Source organism: Lissotriton helveticus, chromosome 12 (genome assembly GCF_964261635.1).
Source record: "Lissotriton helveticus chromosome 12, aLisHel1.1, whole genome shotgun sequence".
NCBI lineage: Eukaryota > Metazoa > Chordata > Amphibia > Caudata > Salamandridae > Lissotriton > Lissotriton helveticus.
Window position 1 is genome coordinate 650,004,570 of NC_136073.1, and position 20,402 is coordinate 650,024,971.

A 20,402-nucleotide genomic window follows, 5' to 3' on the forward strand; every position below is an offset into this window, starting at 1 on the left:
CCAGGTGGAGCTGAAGACAGCAATATCATCTAGATATGCTGCACTATAGTCTTCCAGGCCTGTTAGGATTTTATTCACCAACCTTTGAAAAGTGGAAGGTGCATTCTTTAGACCAAAGGGCATTACCACAAATTGATAATGTCCACTAGGGGCTGAGAATGCTGTTTTTGGCTTTGCATCATCAGCTAGTCTGATCTGCCAGTAGCCAGCTGTAAGATCAAATGTGCTCAGAAATTTGCCAGAGGCCAACATATCTATGAGCCCATCTGCTCTTGGTATTGGATGGGCATCAGTCCTAGTGACTACATTGAGACCTCTGTAGTCAACACAAAACCTCATCTCTCTCTTACCACCCTGGGCGTGAGGTTTTGGTACCAAGACCACTGGACTAGCCCAAGGGCTATCTGAGGGTTCAATAACTCCCAGATCCAACATTGTCTGGACTTCAGTCCTGATACAGTCCCTGACATGATCGGGTTGCCTGTAAATCTTATTTTTAACAGGCAGACTGTCCCCAGTGTCCAGTTCATGAGTGCACCAGGTAGTCTGACTTGGAGTCAGTGAAAACATGTGTCTGAACTGTTGGAGAACCTATCTGCAATCAGTTTGCTGCTGATCAGTGAGGCTGCCTGCCAAGGCTACTCCATCTACTGATCCATCATCAGGGTTCTGAGAGAGCAGGTCTGGGAGAGGGTCACTCTCTTCCTCCTGTCCTTTATCAGTAGCCATGTGTCTGCCCTGTCAACATATGGTTTCAGTCTGTTGACACGTAGCAGCCTATGGGGGCTCCTGGGAGTTCCAAGATCCACCAAGTAGGTAACCTCTCCCTTCTGTTCAACCATAATGTGGGGTCCACTCCACTTGTCTTGGAGAGCTGCTGGGGCTACAGGCTCCAACACCTACACTTTCTGTCCTGGCTGGTAAACAGTCAGTACAGCCTTTTGGTCATGCCAGACTTTCTGTAATTCCTGGCTAGCCTCAAGGGTTTTAGTTGCCTTTTTCATGTACTCAGCCATCCTGGAGTGTAGACCAAGTACATAGTCCACAATGTCCTGTTTGGGAGGTTTGACAGGTAACTCCCATCCCTCCTTCACCAAACACAGTGGGCCTCTTACAGGATGCCCAAACAGAAGTTCAAAGGGGGTGTAGCCAACACCCTTCTGAGGAACCTACCTGTATGCAAACAAAGGGCAGGGCAGTAGGATGTCCCATCTCTGCCTGAGCTTCTCTGGGAGAACCTTGATAATACCCTTTATGGTTTTGTTGAATCTTTCTACTAAACCATTGCATTGTGGGTGACAGGGTGTGGTGAATTTGTAGTTCACTCCACACTCCTTCCACATTGCAGTAAAGTAACTAGACATAAAGTTTGCATCTCGGTCAGATATTACCTCCGTAGGGAAACTCACTCTGGAGAACACTCCCAAGAGGGCTCTTGCCACAACAGGTGCTGTAGTGGTCCTAAGGGTAATAGCCTCTGGGTACCTAGTGGCATGGTCCACCACCACTAGGATAAACCTGTGCCCAGATGCTGTCTGAGGATCCATTGGTCCAACAATGTCAATCCCCACTCTCTCAAAGGGAACCCGAGCCACAGCTAGTGGTGTCAGGGGGGCCTTTGTAGTGCCATCTGCCTTACCACTGGCTTGACAGGTTACACAGGAGCGACAGAACTCCTTTGTGTCTTTAGACATGTGGGGCCAGTGAAAGTGAGGGACAATTCTGTCCCAAGTCTTGTTCTGGCCCAGGTGTCATGCTAAAGGAATATCATGGGCTAGTGTCAATAGGAAGTCCCTGAACTTCAAAGGTATAACCAACCTCCTGGCTGTACCAGGCTTGGGGTCTGTACTCTCTGAGTACAGGAGTCCATCATCCCAATAAATCTTATGGGTGCCACTAGCATTCCCAGCAGCCTCAGCAGCAGCTTGCTGTCTGAGGGGTTCAATAGAAGGGCAGCTCAGCTGCTCCTGACTCAGATCTGCCCTGGAAGGGCCCCCTGTCCCCAAGAACTCAACCTTATCAGGCTCAAGCTCCTCTGGGACAGTTCCTTCTTCAGGCTCACAATCCGCTCCCTCAAGAGACTGATCATCACTCTGAGTCAGGGGGGACGGCACTGCATTGACCCTACTGCTCCTTTTCTTGGAAGGCACCTGGTCCATTATTCCAGAATCCAGGGCATGTTCAGTGTTAGACTTTCTGACCTGTGATCTAGTCACAGCAAACACATGTGCAGGGATCCCTAACATTTCTGCATGGGTCCTTAACTCCACTTCAGACCAGGCTGAAGTCTCTAAATCATTGCCAAGCAAGCATTCAACAGGGAGGTCTGCACTAACCACAACTTTCTTAAGGCCAGTTACCCCTCCCCAGGAGAAATTAACAACTGACAGGGCATGGTTGGTCCTGACATTGCTAGCATTGGTCACTTGGTAAATCTCACCAAGTATGATCTGGCCAGGGTCCACAAAGTCTGGTGTCACCATTGTGACACTTGGCCCTGTGTCCCTGTAGGCCAAAGCCTCTTTTTCATTTATTAAAGGCTGTTGTCTGTACTTGCTCAGATTACTGGGACTTACAGAGAAGGACATGTCTATGCCTCCATCACAGACTAACACAGCCTGAGTTGGAACTCTGACTAGGCCAGAGCCCATTTCAGTACCCACACCATTCTGCTGCTGAGTACCACCACTTGAAGCTGAATTAGGGGGAGCAGTTGCCTTAGGGGCAATGGTGGCTGGTGTTGCATCCTTCTTGGTGCAATCACTAGTCCAATGGCTATTCTGTTTACAGATTTTACACCATGGTTTCTTGTGGCCTTTTCCTTTCTTGGAAGATTGGGAATCCCCACCAGTGGAAGATTTTTGTGTGCCTTGAGAAGACTTCTGGTCTTTACCCTTCTCCCCTCCCTTATTAGGATCTTGCTTCTACTGGTCACCACCTTGGTTCTGTACCTTCTGCTTCACCCTGGTTCTGACCCATTTGTCTGCCTTCTTTTCCAATTCTTGGAGAGAGGTCAGATCAGAGTCTACCAGGTGCTGATGCAACAGCTGATTCTGACAGTTATTAAGGATTTGCTCCCTCATGATCAAGTTATACAATCCTGTATATTCACACACTTTACTGCCCAGTACCCAGCCATCTAGACCCTTAGTAGCACAACGAACAAAGTCAACCCAGTCCTGTGTCTGTGCCTTTTGAGTATATCTGAGCTGTATCCTATACTGCTCAGTGGTTAGGCCAACCCCATCTATATGTGCACTCTTCAGGACTTTGTACTTATCAGCATCCTCTTCTCTGACAGTGAGGAGCTTGTCTCTACCTTTGTCTGCAAAGGAGAGCCACAGGATTACTGCCCCTGGGGTACCTTCTGTACTTTGCAGGCCCTCTCCAGTGCAGTTATCCATTTGTGAATATCATCCCCACTCTAGTAGGGAGGGACAATCCTGCTTAAGTTTGTATAGTCATAAGACCTATCCCTATCTCTAGGGACCTTGCTGCCACCATGGGACTCTAGTCCCATCTTTTTTCTCGGTCTTTCCAGATCTAGGAACTCCCTTTCTAAGGCTAGTCTGTTTCCTTATCTCCAGCTGGGCTTTTTCAAACTCCAGCTGTTTCTCTCTCCTCTCCTGGGAGGTGACCCTTCTATGAGACGAAACGGAAGTTCCTACTGATGAGTCAGAACGATCAGATTACACTGAAGGTGACCTGGGTCTTCTGGCCCGCCACCAACTCTTCCTGGGGGGACAAAGGGAGGGCCTTGCTGGCCATCTTCATCTTCAGTTGGAGCTGGGTTCTCCAGGTCTAGGTCATTGTCACCTCCCTGGTCAACTTCAGAGTCTGAGTCCTGTCGATTGGTACCACTGGTCTCTCCCCTTCAGTTGCATCCACCACACTGCCTACCCTTTCAGACTCTGAAGCCTTTCTCTGGTCATCAAGCATCAACATTTCTCTAAGATGTTGAGTGGTTGCATCTTTTGGTGTCTTTAGTTTCCTCATAGTACACAGATCCCTTAATTCAGAAAAAGGGAATGTGTCATACTTGGATGTCTGTAACATACTGACATCTGGCAGGGACACACTAGGTCCTGCTCCTAAAGACATAACTATTGAGGTGTGGTGTATGCACTGCCTACTCTAGTTGGGTGCCTACTGGACTCTCTTGCGTTGTAGAAAGGGTGTGCTTAAGCCCTTGACACACAACTCTAAGTTCAGTAGAACTTACTGTATTCAAGCTTGTATTATATGTACCTCTGGTACCTTTAGTGGTTTTCAAATGATCACACACTTGAGATTATCTGGTAAAACAATTGCAAGCTGGAATCCCACACTCTGCACACCAATGTGAGAAGTTGGCCTGGAATATGTTGTCCACTAACTACCCCTTATTGATGGTAGGTTAAAGACAACCTTATAGAAAGCTATCCTAGTGGTAGCTGTGGAGAGCAGCCTTCAGGCTAAGTCTTGAAGGAATGTAAAGCAGCTTGTTTTACCAGTCTATAATCTCATGTAATGACCAAATGAAAGGAGAACCACACCAGGTATATATATAAAATATATGTATTTATTCTAAACACATCCCCCTAGTATCTTTATGAGGCTAGTGGCAAACGTACACAAGTAAACTTATTCAACACACAGAAGTGGAGAAGTGTGGCTCACTGGTTAGAGCAGGCAGACCCTGAAGCAGAGGTCAGACCCGGGACCAGGGTTCAATTCCCGACGCGGCAGGGTCTTGAGCTCAAATGTCCATGGACTCGATAATTCTCGCTTCGGTGCCTGACCTAATCATGGGTTCACACTCTGCAACTCTGGGCATTAAGCTTGCTTAATCTCCACAACGGCCCCCCTGCGGCGGGATGCCTGGCTTTCACCTTGGGGATGCCCTGTAGGGGCTGTCTCACAGGGAAAAGCCAGGACGGGTTCCCAAGGCAAGCGCGGAGATACCCCTTCGGGGGTCGATTCAGGCGCTATATAAGAAACATAATAATAATAATAATAAGTAAATTATCACAATATATGATTAGCCCTAGGGGCGTCACAAACCATATACTAAGAAAGTGATATAAGAACCACGACTGACATAGATACAAGGCCTAGAGCCTTTAGAACCGCTGGGGCCATCAGGAACCACCCAAGGTAGTGACACAGGGGACCCACTGGGGACTCGTGCAGTGTCTAAAAACAGCCGCGAATCACCATTAAGTTCTATGGGGAAAGACGCGATTGGAAAATTACAGATTAGTGACACTTAGGAGTGGACTAGGAACAAACCCCTTCAGAACTAGACAGTTCGAGAGTCAAGAACCATGGGAGCATGCGAGTAATTGTGTTACCTCACCCAGGGAAGTCGGGTGCATAGGTGTCTTTTCGTGTCGGGTTTCGTCGTGGCGAGCTGCGAAGAAGTGCTGCAGGCGACCAAGTGGAAAGTGTCCGGATGGATCCAAGGGTGGATCGAAGATCTGAGGAACCTTAAAGCAGAGGGGACAGAGTCTGGGTCACGAGTCAGTGACCAGGAAGGCAAGGAGACAATGCCAACCAGTGTCGGGTGATTTCAGGTGAAGAAGGTGAAGCTTGACTCTTCAGCCACGAGGACCAGGAGGCGTCGACGACAACCAGGAGCTGGATTCGAGCTGTCCCACGAAGGATGTTGAGAGCTGCAGTGTCGGTATCTCGATTGGACCCAACAGTCCTTGGGAACAGCAACCCTGGCAGAAAGCAAAGATTGGCTTCGGTGCAGACAAGCAAGGTCTTAGGAACTCACCAGCTGGAGGGGAGTCAGGGTACATCTGGAGCATCCAGAAAAGCCCAAGAAACAGAAGAGTTACTTTCATGGGGACCCACCAGTCGACGGACCAGGGATCACGAAGGGGCCTCGAGGAGAAATGCTAGAAGCTGGCCCACGGAACACTTGTGGAGTGTAGGCCCACAATCTTCGGTGCAGATGGTGCTCATGGATTGGACTACAAATAGCCCAATGAACAACTTCGGGAAAGCTTGGGAAGTAAATGCAATAGCAAATGTGCACAGTGTCCAGGAGTTCCGGTCCCACGTCTCTCGTAATGGCTACAGGTCTCAGCTTTGCTGTGATCTTGTGTTGGCCTCGGAGATGTCTGGAAGTCCATGTCCTGTGTCACAAAACATTCGGGTTCCGGCGGAAGCCTTGGAAATGCAGACCGGCAAGATGCTTCATTGGTGCCTGTTTGAACGGGGGAGTAACTCCTTGACCCCAAGGGAGATTCTTCTGTTTCCAAGTCGAATTAGAATGTCAAAGTTCCTGGGTATATGTTGCAGAGTTTCGTCCAGGGTCATCTAAAGTCCTAAGGACTGGGTTCCTATACTTATACTAAGTTTAGGGGTTGGACTTACTCTAGGGTCCCACCTATGGGAGGACCCAGGGTGGGGGTGGTTACACCCCTTTCCCATTGTCCAGTTCCGCGCTAGAGCAGGGGCTAAGTGCCCCTGCAACCGGTTTGAACTGGGGTATGCACAGAGACACCAAGTGTGCCCCCAGCACTGTCTGAAAAGCATTCTATGAATGCACCCACCCAGCCCCAATACACTAAAGCCTGTCTGGAAGGTGGTTACACCTCCCTGTGACAGGAAAACTATTGTCCAGGCCTCCCCTGCCGGAGTTTCGTTCAGCAGCAGGAGGTCAGACCCGTGTCTGTGGCTGTGGCATCCATTTTGTGATGCCAGGGCTCTTTTAACCTATTACAGTTTAAGTAAGTGTGTACATGTCTTCTCCCTCTAGAAGGGTCGAATTCTACCCCCGTCGCCAGGACGCCGAGTAGGATTCCAAAGTGTTTGACACCAAACACGACATGTTTTGATGCAGCCATTCCAAAGTTAGCATTTACCGCGATGTTATAATGAACTTAAGAGTACATGGTATGGCTGTATCACAGAACAGCTAGAGAGAAGTGATTCCGAAAGCTACAGAGGGGCTCAGCTCATGCTTGGGCACCCTCTCACACAAAAACAAGCACTCTGCCTTCAGGATTGTCAAGGCCTTCCATAGGAGTGGCTTATAGGTTTATATGTGTCTGTTATTTAAGGTAGATATAGGTAGCCTATATCTTAGTAAGGGGTGCATGCACCACCTTACCCAAGCTGAAGTGGCAGACCTGTGGTGCCATTTTGGAAGACTTCCCAGGGGTGGCATAGTACATGATTCAGCCCCTGGTAGGCCTCTGGGGTACCTATGCCCTTAGTACCTAATGTACCATATACAGTGACTCACAAGGGTAACCCAGTAATCAATCTGGAGGGTACCTAATGTACATGCAATAATTTTAGAGAGGAAACAGCTAGGCGGGGGTCCTAGTTAGCAGGGCCCCAGCCAGACTAAAGTCGAAAAACAGTGAAACACCAGCAAAAAGCAGGGGTAACCATAAGAAGCAGATCCTACTCTCTACATGCACCTTCTTATCCTTTGAACTGCAGTGCACTAGGAGGGTGTATGGGCCTAACCCAACTCCTTTTATCCCTGTGCCATTATTACGTTTGTTTCAGCCCTGATGAAGTCCTGTTATACAAAACGGACGAAACACTTGTTGGCATGAAGTTGTGGCATGAAGCTGTTATGTTTAGCTATGAATTTTGTACAGCGGAACTGTCATATGGAATATGAAGTATAATATCTGAATAAAAGACACTGGCAATCAATGTACAATAAGACATTGGACTTGATTTTGGAGTGCTTGGAGCTTAATGTAAATGATATTTATGTGTCACAATATTGAATTTCCGATTTTTATGTCTGCCGATATTTGATATTTTTTCTAATACCTAAAGTTCCTGTGGAAAAGTGCATGCGGAAAACACGTTTTGGGGCCCTCCCCTTTTTCTTTGCCCCCCTTGATAGTCACCCTGAAACTTTCTAGGAAGACGCTGAGGTAGACTCTTAGGTGATGTGCAGCATTGATTCTGAGAGAGACATGTTATGTCTGTGTCTGCCACTGTTAAATCTGGTATTTCCACTCCATAATCTTGGGATGATAAATCTCACTTGTGCCCCACGGTTCCTACACCCCTTTAAGAAGGCCTGGACAGATTTACTGGTCACTATTGTCCTTGTTGCAGACTTGTTTGAGTCGGAGTGTAAAAAAAATGGAAAAGTTTACAGTAAGAAAGGCATTAATGGGGGCGGATCCCTCTGGATCTTAGATTCGGTGGTAATTAAAAACGGACATTGAAACTGGTGCCTATTGGGCCTTATATTAATGTCCCTATCATTACTTGCAAGAACACTGATCAATTTCTGTAAAATGACTGTAAAAATGCTAAGATAATCCGTGTCAGAAATTTAGTTCCTGTGTATATTTCACTTTTTACTTAATCTTGCATTCAGTAAGAGTGTTAACTATTTCAAGGATGTTGGTTTAAAAAAAAAAAATTAGTAGCATTCTACACTTGTATAGTGCATTCTTTGAACTGAGACACTACCAGGTGTTGTGCCACGATTGAAAGCTCTGGAATTAAGGTTGAAGGCAGCGCGAGTTTCTCACAGCACCTGTCAGTGAGTCAAAATGGAGTTCAGAATACATGGTCACCCAATTCTTGGCCTCTCTGCCTAGCGCACACAGTAATGGTAGATATTTCAAAATTTGCAAACATTCGTGACAAGAATTTTCAATTCTATTAAGGACTAGGAGGCGAGGATTATGCTTTCTCATTTCTTTAATGAAATGCCCAGCAGCCAATAAAAAACAAAACTACAAATCCCATGAACACTTGGGAATGACCATAGAGGTTACACTATATAAGGTCCAAACACTAGTCCTTCTTCCTCTTTCTTTGGGGAAACAGTTCAACATCGAAAAACAATCCCAGGTAGAGTAACAATAAAAGTTCCAAGCACGCTGCCGAAATCCAAAGGATCCTGTAGCAGAGGATGGAGGAATCCTGGGCCCGAGAACAAGGAGACATAGGAGACTCTCGAAGAAGATCAACCACATCATTTCTGGTCCGAACCTGAAAAGATACAGAGCCGTAATATCCAAATAATGGAGAAGGTCAAGCAAGTCAGGGGGGGAAAAAACAAGGAAATAGAAACTGCAACAATATGCAAATATTATACAGTACATAACAATGCAATATATATAGTCTGAACAAGGGTGGGATAATCCTCGCCTCCTAGTCCTTAATAGAATTGAAAATTCTTGTCACGAATGTTTGCAAATTTTGAATTCTATGTCAGGACAGGAGGCTCTGATTATGCTTGTTCAAAGCTCGTCCACCACAACAGAGGCAACACTAACAATTGGTTTATAATAAAATTGTTTGAAGACAGAGTCTGAAGACCAGTCTGCAGCCTTCATAATGTCAAACAGAGTAACACCCATGGAATAAGCTTTTGAGGCCATTGCCCCTCTAGCAGAATGTGCCCCAAACACAGAAACATCAATGCCTGCCTCAGACATGAGCCAGCGTACCCAGCGAGCCAGGGTAGCCGGTGCAACAGGACGGAAAGGCTTCTGCAAGGCAATCAACAACTGACCTTGCATGTCCGTACGCAAAGAAGCGGTACTCCCCTCATAATCCTTCAAACACTGGACAACACAGAGATTGGGATGATCAGGAAAAGAAGGATATGTTATGGAGGAAGTGTTGGATTTAGTTCTCCTAGAGAGAGTGAAAGTAACACCCTCAGGGGTGAAACTGCGACCCGCAAGGTCCAAGGCGCGGACATCCGAAATTCGCTTGCAAGACACCAGACACAGTAACATGGTCAGTTTGGCAGACAACTGTTTACGGGACAACAAAAGATTAGAAGGCCAAGCCTCCAAAAACCGCAGGACAACCGAAACATCCCACAAAGACACATATTTCGGAGTGGGGGGTTTCGCAAGACGAATCCCCTTAAGCAGTTTGGAAAGCAAATGATGTTCACCAACAGGCTTACCATCAATGTGGACATGGCCCGCAGAAATAGCAGAACGAAAACTATTAACGGTCCGGTAAGCCAGACCGGAAGTGGCCAAGGAAGTCAAAAAATTAATGATCAGACTGACATCCGCAGAAACGGGATCAACTTCCCGTTGAACACACCAATCACACCAGCGTTTCCAAGCTCCTCGATACCGTTTGTGGGTATTGGGAGACCAGGCGTTACTAATGAATGTGGCAGCGTCGCTAGAAATGCCTGGGATCGACCAACGATCCCCGAGATTCGCCATGCCAGTAACCGGAGAGTGCCGGAAAGAATGAGGGGATGCGGATCTCCGAGAGGATCCTGCAACAGATTCCACTTCAGGGGAAGAAGAAGGGGAGGCTCGCAACACATCTCTAGGAGTACCGGGAACCAGGCTTGAGCCTTCCATAAGGGAGCAATCAGAATCAGCTCCGCTCGAAACCGCTTGGTGTAAGCAAGCACTCTGGGAATCATCATGAACGGGGGAAACGCGTAACAAAGAGTCGACGGCCACTGCTGGAGAAAAGCGTCCGTGGCCAGAGCCAAGGGATCCGGTCTCCAGCTGTAGAACTGGGGAAGCTGCGCGTTGAGGCGAGAGGCAAACAGATCCAGGTGACACTGGCCCCACTGCCGAAGAATGGCACGGAAGACTCGAGGATGAAGTCTCCAGTCGCTGAAATCCCGAAGATGGCGGGAGTGCCAATCCGCAACCTGATTGTCGCGGCCCGGAAGATACTCTGCAATAACCGTGATCTTCCGGTGGAGGCAAAAATGCCAAAAATCCTTGGCGATCTCCGCCAAGATCTTGGACCGAGTCCCGCCCAGCTTGTTGACATAGCGGACTGCGGACACGTTGTCCATTCGGAGAAGAATGCAACAACTCGTTTGTAGGGGGGAAAAACACCGTATCGCAAAGGAACCCGCCAGGAGTTCCAGACAATTTATGTGGAGAGACAACTCCTGGGGCGACCAACGACCCCCTGTCGAAACAGACCCGCAACGGGCTCCCCAACCCCACTGACTGGCATCTGATTCGATCACCAGTTCCGGAGAAGAACCGAACAGGGCTCGACCGTTCCAGGCTTCCATGTGGTCCAACCACCATTGCATCTCCCCCCGCACTTCCTCCGAAAGAGGAACCTGATACGAATAGCGGAGACCTTTCCGGAGATGCTGAATCTTCAGGCGTTGCATCGCCCTGTAATGAAGAGGACCTGGAAAGATCGCCTGAATGGAGGAAGCTAGAAGACCTACCACACGAGCCAACGACCTCAATGACACAGTCTGTTTGGAAATAACAGACGTCAACTCCCTCCTGATGTAGCGGAGCTTCTGATTGGGCAAAAGAAGTTGGCAAGTCACCGAGTCTATCTGAAAGCCCAGAAAATCGATAGATTGAGTGGGAACCAAAACCGATTTCGGAACATTGACCAGAAAACCGAGAGACTGCAAGAGTGTGATGGACCACTCCAGGTGCTGCAGAAGTCGGAGAGGACAATCCGCCATAAAAAGAATGTCGTCCAGATAGATGATCAGTCTGACCCCCCTGGAACGAAGATGTTCTACAACTGGTCTCAGTAATTTCGTGAAGCACCATGGTGCCGACGAAAGGCCGAACGGGAGAACCTGATACTCGTACCAGCGACCCAGCCATTGGAACTGGAGAAAACGACGATGGGGCCTGTAAATCGGGATTGACAGATATGCGTCCTTCAGGTCCAGACGGACCATTCAATCTCCCTCCCGAAGGAGATCCCGCAACAGATGGATGCCCTCCATCTTGAAGTGCCTGTAGACCACCCCGCTGTTGAAGTCCTTCAGGTTGAGAACCAGGCGAGACCCGCCTCCTTTTTTCTCGACCAGAAAGACTGAGCTGACAAAGCCCTTCGGATGGCGTACGGTAGGAACAACCGCTCCTTTCTTGAGGAGAACCTCGATTTCGTCTGATAGACAAGCCTGAGAGTGACGGGAAAAAAGCATAGGAGGTGGAAGACGGGTCTGATGTATTGGGTGATAGAACTCTATCTTGAAACCCTGAACGGTTTCTAGCACCCAAGCATCGTTGGAGATCATGCGCCAATTGTGCAGGAAAAATCGCACTCTGCCCCCCAACCTCACATCGCATGCTTGAAGTAGGCTCACCTGTAGTTCCGGAATGTTGATAGTGGCCTTGTTGTCCACCAGATCGCCCTTTGCCGTATTGACCTTTTCCTTTACGGGAAGGATAGAAATTGGCGCGGGTGGAGTAACCAGAGTCATACTGCCCACCACGCTGCTGCGAGGCTCCTCTCTGGGACTGCTGCTGCGACCCACGGCCGAACGATCGTCCCCGTTGTCGTCCGGCCTTGGCAAAAACCGGACGCATGGCCCGGCGCAAGGACGCCTGTGCCCTATCAATGCCGCTGAATGCGGACACAAATTTAGTGAGTTCCTTCAAGAAGGGTTGGCCAAATAGAAGGCCCTGCGCCTCCGGACCGGCCTCCGAAGTTGCCAATTCTGCCAATTTGGGATCCAATTTAAGGAGAATGGACCTACGCCGTTCTGCAGAAATTGCACAATTAACATTTCCGAACATGCAGACAGCCCTCTGAGCCCACTCAATGAGCTCATCAGGATTGACAGTTGCCGAAGCTTCCTTCGCTTTGAAGCCGAGATCCAGGATCTTGGATAGGGGGCCCAGCATGTCCATCAATTTATCCTGGCAAGACCTCCAGGAACGGTCCAGGCCCTTTTTAGGATCTTTAGAATACTTCTTAAGGTAGGTAACCATCATCGGGTCCACCTCCGGAGTGTCAGCTATGTGGTCCGCAAGGTCCGGTCTCGGGCATTCGGAGCGAAGTCTAGCCCGGACAGGCGCCTCAAAGGGTTGGCGAACATGCGCCTCAAGATAAGCGGCCACTGCCGGAGCGGGCAACCACGATGTCGAATGAGGATGGACATTGTCCTCCGGTTCAAAATTTAAAAGGGGGGGACGCTCAGAGGCGTCAACAAAACGCTCCTTGCAGAGACGCTTCTTAGGAGGGGGAGAATCCTGACCCGAAGAAGCCTGAGCATGGTCAGACTCCTCCATGTAATGTGACCCAGAAGATTTGGGCTTATCAGAAGACAAAACCTTTGCAAGTTTCTGAAACTCCGACGCATGTGGGTTATGAGGCGACTTGGCGGACTTCTGGGTGGGTGGCAACCAACCCTGTTGAACAGCATATTCATTCAAATGACGTTTCAGGGGATTAATAGCCCTAACCAGCGCCTTATTCACTGAAAGCTGTACACCTTTATCCAATTCCTCCACCAGGTTGTACTCAAGAGGGTCATCCTCTTCCTCATTGTAATAATAGTCATCATCAGCTTCATAGAAATCAGCCATCGCACCAGAGTGCAGAAATTCAATGCCCACAAGATGACTGAAACAGTAATGGAGTATCAAGGATACAAGTAATGGGGGAGTGACAACCCCAAAGCAGGCTAAAGAGAGGTTGGAAGGACCAAACTCCAGGCAAACAATTCAAACGTGGAGGGAGATAAGCCTGCCAACAAATAATCACTCTAGGCAGAGCCTATGCACATAAAATATCAACCAAAGCACTTTCCTGTGCTCCGGCGTAGACGGGGTCGATAGTTCAGGGCTGTGGGCGTGAGCGCTGGTGAGAAGCGTTCATTCACTCGACCGGCGTGAGGAGAAAACAGCCACAAGCCGGAAACAAAGCAGCGCGCATGCGCGACGCTGCTGCCGCTGAAACACCGGCTCGAGAGCGCTCGCGCTCTCCCAAGAAGCCGGCGACCCCTGCTCCCACTCCACCAATGCAACCGGGCACCAAAGCGGCCAGGTGCAGGGAGGCGAACACACGCTCCCAAGAAGACACGCCGCAACGGACGCGCAAAATACCGGCACCGAAGCCGAGAGACAGTACACAAGCACCGCGCACAAGAAAACAAGCAGCGGAATACAAGGCAAGTGTACAAAACCAAATTCACAATAGCAATATCAGTAAAAGCAATGTAATAAGGTTAAAGAGACTTAACTGGCTGCGGAGCAGCAAAGAAAGAGGAAGAAGGACTAGTGTTTGGACCTTATATAGTGTAACCTCTATGGTCATTCCCAAGTGTTCATGGGATTTGTAGTTTTGTTTTTTATTGGCTGCTGGGCATTTCATTAAAGAAATGAGAAAGCATAATCAGAGCCTCCTGTCCTGACATAGAATCCAGTATCAAGTGTGATTCTGTGCAAATGTGACTAAAGGTAGATGTCAAAATACTAACAAGGTGACGTAAAAGAAAATGCAGTACTTCCAAATGAGGAATGCTTTGTGTGTCTGGGGAGTAGTAAAGGAAAGAGATGGAAGGAGTTGCGATCAGGAGGAGAGAACGAAAGGAAGGATCTGTGGATGAAAGAGATGAGGTGTAAGATAAGCAGGCTGACGAGAGGTGGTGAGAAAATGGCACACTAGTATAGAGTAAACATAATGGGACTCTGAAGAACACTACTCCTTCCAAAGGCCTCAGTTATGTTTCATTCACAGTCTCGAAATCTGAGAATTAAAAGATTTTTAATACTATTTACTAAAAACATTGTTGTTATTCATTTATCTTAAACAGCTCACAACCATTGACAAATCCAATAGCCCTGACTGTGTTTTAAGTGTATGCCAGTTGTTAGGTTATAAATATGAATCCAATAACAGAAAGCTTAAAAAATAACCAACATTCTGGTCAGGTGGCACATTATGGGAATCACAGAAAACTAGTTTGTGTTTAAGCTGTACCCTTGATTACATAGGCCATGCTTCTTTTAAAGACCCCCACCCCCACACTTTTTTCAACAAGCTTAAAAGTCTGACTGTCAGCATCTGCTTTTCTTATTTCCACTACCTTTCTGCTGCCATATATTGACCTCGAATTCATGGAATCTCTAAATATTTTTTTATTACCAGCACTTGGAATGCGTGATTTTTCTGTACTGGTGTGTGAGTGTGCAACACGTGTGCCTTCCACTGTGTGGATAAGCTGTTGTGCTCCACACTGCTGTTGTATGGTTTTATAGCCAACAGTTCTTGAGAAGGTAGCATGCAAAAAGCAGTTTAAATTGTACTCCGAAGAGGGCCCTTATTACAGTGACATACATGGTTTTTAACAGGGATGGGTCTTTCTGGGTCTCAGACCAGGTAGTAATAGAACGCAGACACTGAAAGAAGTCCCTGTTGGACCCTGTATTCATATCCTTAACTTGACTAGTAAAACACTGATTAAATTTTGAACAATGAATGGAAAAATGCCAAGGAAATTCATGTCAGCGATTTACTTCGGGATTATATGTCACATGCGTTATACTTAATCGTGTGTTCCCAAGAGTGTTAGCTATTTCCACGATGTTGTGTTTTTTTTGTGTAGCATTTTATTCTTATATAGTGCATATTTGAACTGAGTCACCTCCAAGTGATGATAACGGGTGACGATTGAGACCTCTGGATGAGGCTGAAGGCTGTGCAAATTCCTCACATAGCCTGTCAGTAGATAAAAAAAGGATTCATAACACATGACCATCCAATCCTTGGCCTCTCTGCAGAGCGCACACAGCAATGGTCACGTACTCCAGTTAAAATTGTGATTTTGTGCAAATGAGTCCAAAGGAGGTACAAGATTGTCAAAATCAGTAGCAGCTGCTACTGGATGGGGAGTGGTGAGGTGGGGGACTAATTGACAATAAAAAAAACATACCTTATAGCGGCCGGCCACCGTCTCCCCTGCATCCTATTCCTTCTTCCTCTGCAGTGTGGCAGGGAGCAGGAAGCACCCGGTACACAGGCCCCCCTGAGCCAACTACAACGCTGCAATGCAGCATTGTCATTGGTCTGAGCGCTGTGGATCGGCGCTCAGACTCGAACAGTAAGCCTGTGCATGTTCCTGACCAGGCTGTGCAATGCAGCTGGGTAGGAACATGCAAAGTGCGCTTGAACTGTTTAGTCTGTCCAATAGGGCCAGCCAAACAGTTCATGTGCACTTTGGGAGTGCAAACCACTCCTCCCCCAGCGCTGCCCAGCCCCTCCCCTCCCCGCCCCACACAACACACAGGCCACTGACTCAATAGGAAAAATAAAATGACAATACTGATACGTTATTGTCATTTTATTTTTACTTTTTGTGCAGTGGGCAACGCTCCTCCACCTTAGCGGAGGAGCCGTCACTGGTAAAAAATAAGGATAGGACAAAAGAACACACAGCATGTTTAACCCCTTCCATGCTGATGACGGCCCCCGTCCGTCATGCATCACAGTGGGCGTGTGCTGATGACAGCTGGGGGCCGTCATGATCCGCCCACTCATTCAAACGGCCACACAGGCGCAGAATTGCGCCCGCGCCCAAGGGGTTAAGTGACTGGGTGCGTTGTGTGTTTGGGGAGTGGTAAAGGGAAGGCGATGCAAGAAGGTGCGTTCAGAAGAGAGTGAAAAGGAGATGCTTAGGAGGAAAGAGATGAGGTGTAAGATATGCATGTTGATTACATTGAGGAGAGAAAAGGGGCATACATGTGAAGCACAGAGTGAATTTAACAGTAGTGAATGAGACACTCTGGATTACACTGTCCCTTACAGACCTCAGTCAGTGATGTTTAATTCAAAGTCTCACAGTTTCAGAAATGATACATTTCCTATATGAATTATTTACAACAAAACCAATGTTGTTTACTCAGTTATCCAAAACAGCTCACAATCATTGACAAAGCCAATAGGCCTGGCTGTTTTAGGGTGTGTCTCAGGCGTTGTGTTATATATGTGGATGCAATAATGGAAATAAGGAACCAAAATACCAGCCACGTGGCACACTATGGGAGTCACCCAAATGTAATTTACGTGCTTAAGTCACGCCCATATTACAAGCACCTTTACAGAAACACCCATACTCCCCCTACCCACTGTTTTCGTCCCACGTAATGACCTGGAGACTGAGTCCACACCATCCAGCACTGAAAGGGTGTACAGTGGGTTCGTGTAAAAGCCAAACCCCTCCCTCTGCGCCTGCGGAGGGCAGTCATGGAAGACAGATGCAACCGAAAGTAGGAACCAAGCTCGTGTTGCTCAATGTGTATTCACATGAGAGCAGGAAGGAGCCTGGGGGGGGGGGGGGGGAGGGGGGGGGGGCGGGGTTCAGACAAGTTCTGGGAATACTTCACAGAGGGACCGGAAAGAGCAAGCAGCACCCTGCCCAAAGCAAGGAAAATTCAGATTTCACAGGTAACCGCCCGCATCATTGGTGAGAGACTATAGTGAATATAGCTGGGGGGAGGCGGCAGCATTTCAAATATAATAAAAAGCAACTAATTCTAAAGCGCGAGACGGCTGAGCGCCGGAGGCTGGTCAAAAACGAAACTAAGTTTGCCTTCGAGAAGAGAACTCCAGATCCAGAGACTCCCACCGAAGGAGTGCGACCGAGGCGCTCGGCTTCCAGGCACGGGGTGTGGGAGAAGGACCCGGGCGAAGGGAGTCTGTAGCGTTGACGTCATGCTAGCTAGGGAACGCCGCGTCATCAGTTGTATCTATCTGCTCAAGGGGATTTTGTATTTGTTTCTGACTTCCGAAAGGCATAAATCTTTACACACAAGCTGAATTCACCCGACCCTCCTTTAATGTAGTGCAGCCCTGGCCGGAAAGGTTAGTCTGGACATAATGTACATGTCAGATGCCTTTCTGTAGCTCGACAGAGAACGACCTGACCACTGTTCACAAACAAGCATTTACAATGCAATGGTTTTGCCTTTGTTAAAGTTAGAGCTATTGGCATTGCTCTTGACATTATATTTATTTATGTTTTTTTAACATAAATAAATGGCATTGCCATTTACAATGCCACTAGCTTTATCTCTCGCAAATGACACACACAAACACACACAGAGCCCCCCCACACACACACCCATACAGAGCCCCCCCACACACACCCACACAGCCCCCCCCACACACAGCCACACAAAGCTTCCCACACACACAGCTACACAGAGCCCTCCACACACACCCACACAGCACAAGCAGGCAACAGGGGCACACGGAGTGTAGAAACATTATATTACGTTCTGGACCCCGAAATTCTTCACTGCTCCTCACTGCAGAACAAAGGACGTACGGTGGTTGGATAGCGCGGTAGCACACCCCCAGTATTATTACCCCTATCAGGACATGAGACCAATTAAATTCCTAAATTTGCTAAGCTGTGAACACCTGACAACAAACAACGCTCTGAGCAGGGGTGGGATCCCAAAACTTCATGAACAATGTTTTCTCTCAAAATAATGTACAACATGCACTGTGAGAAAAGTCATCGACTCTGGGCACAGCAGTCAACAAATTAATAAATATCGCTCTTTTCCACAAACAAAGTAAAGATGTGCCGCCCAAAGTCAACCAAATCTTCGCAATGCTGAAATAAAGGATAAAAACGAGAGGAAGGAAGAAACTGACCAACCAAACTTTGTAGTGTAGAACAGAAAGACTGGAACGGCACATCAGAGGGATCTGGGTTGCCAAAAGATCAACCTAGCAGCCTGGTTCTGTACTAGCTGCAGTCTTCTGGTGAGATACAGTGGTATGCCAAAGTATAGAGAATTGGCACAGTCTAAATGAGAGATCACCATGGCTAAGACAGCCTGTATTAGTGCTTCTCTCGTGAGGAGTCTGCTGATCTTCCGAGACATCAGGTTCTGTTCTAATGTGCTACAGATGTTATTGCAACAAACAGGACCTTACTGTGCTCCCACAGCCTGCCTGCCTCTCACCTGGATGGTAGGAGGCCATCTCTTCCCCCGTGATGAATATGTATTTCACCGCGTACATAAAGTTTGCACCAACAGGGAAAGTAATTTATTTTCTATTAACCTCTGTGGTAAAGGTCCAATTTACTGGGAAGCATGGTCGTCCTTCCCTGTTCGAGGGTGATCGCTGCTTGGAGATTACTCAGTCTACAGATCATTCTCAAAATACATCCATCTTTTGATTCTATGGCAACGGTAACAAGTCATCAGGTTAACGCTTTAAAAAGTCCTTGGCACAGCAAAATGAAGAGTAATTCTCGTTCTCGGCGAGAACAGAACAATTACATCGCTGTGTTTCCGATTTCATTGACCACACACGGGCTTTTTCTGCTCACATCCATTCTGGAAAATGATTTCCTTAAAACGCTGCCCCTCGGTGACGTTGGCAAAATGTATCGGTCTATCACGTCAAAATTCTGCAATAAAGTTGCAGCCTGAATATGATGCATATTGATTTTTAGAATAAAGCTCCTCCCTTCGTAATCTCCAAAGCAGTCTAAGAAGCACTATAAAATGTAGAAAATGAATATTCACTGAAGGTATACTCACAAAGCTTTCCCTTCGTTAAACCAGTTATCAACTGGATTAATTTAACTCGTCAACCTTAGTAACGATATTTTTAACGTCAAGAGAAGTGGGTTACATTTATTAGGAAACTGACGATCATACGGGATGATAAATGTTACATACACCTGCCATACATACCACGTGTGTGTACATATATAAGATATAGATATATGTATGTGTGTGTGTGTGGGGGGGGGGTATATGTGTATATATACAAGAAAATGCACATACATTTATATAAAAAATATAAATACGGTGATATATAGGCATATTTAAACGTGTAGTAAAATATGAGCACAGACATTAATTTCCAGATCGCTTATTAATAGATGATACACCGTTCCCTCCCCTTGTCATGACGATAAGGATTAACAGATGTACAATGGGCAACAGAATACCAATTTTCACTGAAAGCAATCATTCTATCTGCTGAAGGACAGGGCTGCTCGACTGGAGCCAGGCAGGGTGATTTTCGAAGTTCCCTCCTGCACAGAGAGTGCCCCGGCAGCTACAATCACACACACAAGGTGCCCCTTAACACAACAGAGGAGAGCAGGTCGGCTTACACCCAAAGATGACCCGTCTTTGAAAATTCCACATGAAGGCACACGGCGGAGACGGAGCCACCCGGAATCGAGGCATGCGTCACCTGGGATGTCAAAGCTTTATTTATGGGCCATTACCGGGCACCGAGGTTACATGAAAACAAAATGATGGCCGCGTCAGCAGTACAAATGAGCTTTCTGCAATTTAGTGTTATTGCACGTTTCTGTGCAGTACCAAGGCACAGGCAGCGCGATAAATATTTAAAAATGCCGGAATGTTACCCGGGCTCGATACAGTTAACAAATGGAACAGTTAATAACACCAACCTGTCATTAGCACTGAAAGCAATCATTCTATCTGCTGAAGGACAGGGCTGCTCGACTGGAGCCAGGCAGGGTGATTTTCGAAGTTCCCTCCTGCACAGAGAGTGCCCCGGCAGCTACAATCACACACACAAGGTGCCCCTTAACACAACAGAGGAGAGCAGGTCGGCTTACACCCAAAGATGACCCGTCTTTGAAAATTCCACATGAAGGCACACGGCGGAGACGGAGCCACCCGGAATCGAGGCATGCGTCACCT

At 47.5% G+C, this 20,402-nt stretch overlaps 1 protein-coding gene across 2 annotated transcripts in view; it reads left to right on the top strand.

The window, feature by feature from the left end:
* Positions 1-20,402, top strand: part of MLKL (mixed lineage kinase domain like pseudokinase) — an 888,605-nt gene that overhangs the window by 149,986 nt on the left and 718,217 nt on the right. The window contains exon 1 of one of the 2 annotated variants that reach the window (XM_078670354.1): positions 16,993-17,139. The exons of the other annotated variant lie outside the window; for it this stretch is intronic. The gene's annotated coding sequence lies outside the window, so the exon portion shown is untranslated. Of the gene's footprint in view, positions 1-16,992; positions 17,140-20,402 lie in introns of those variants that run through there. 2 annotated transcript variants of the gene reach the window in all.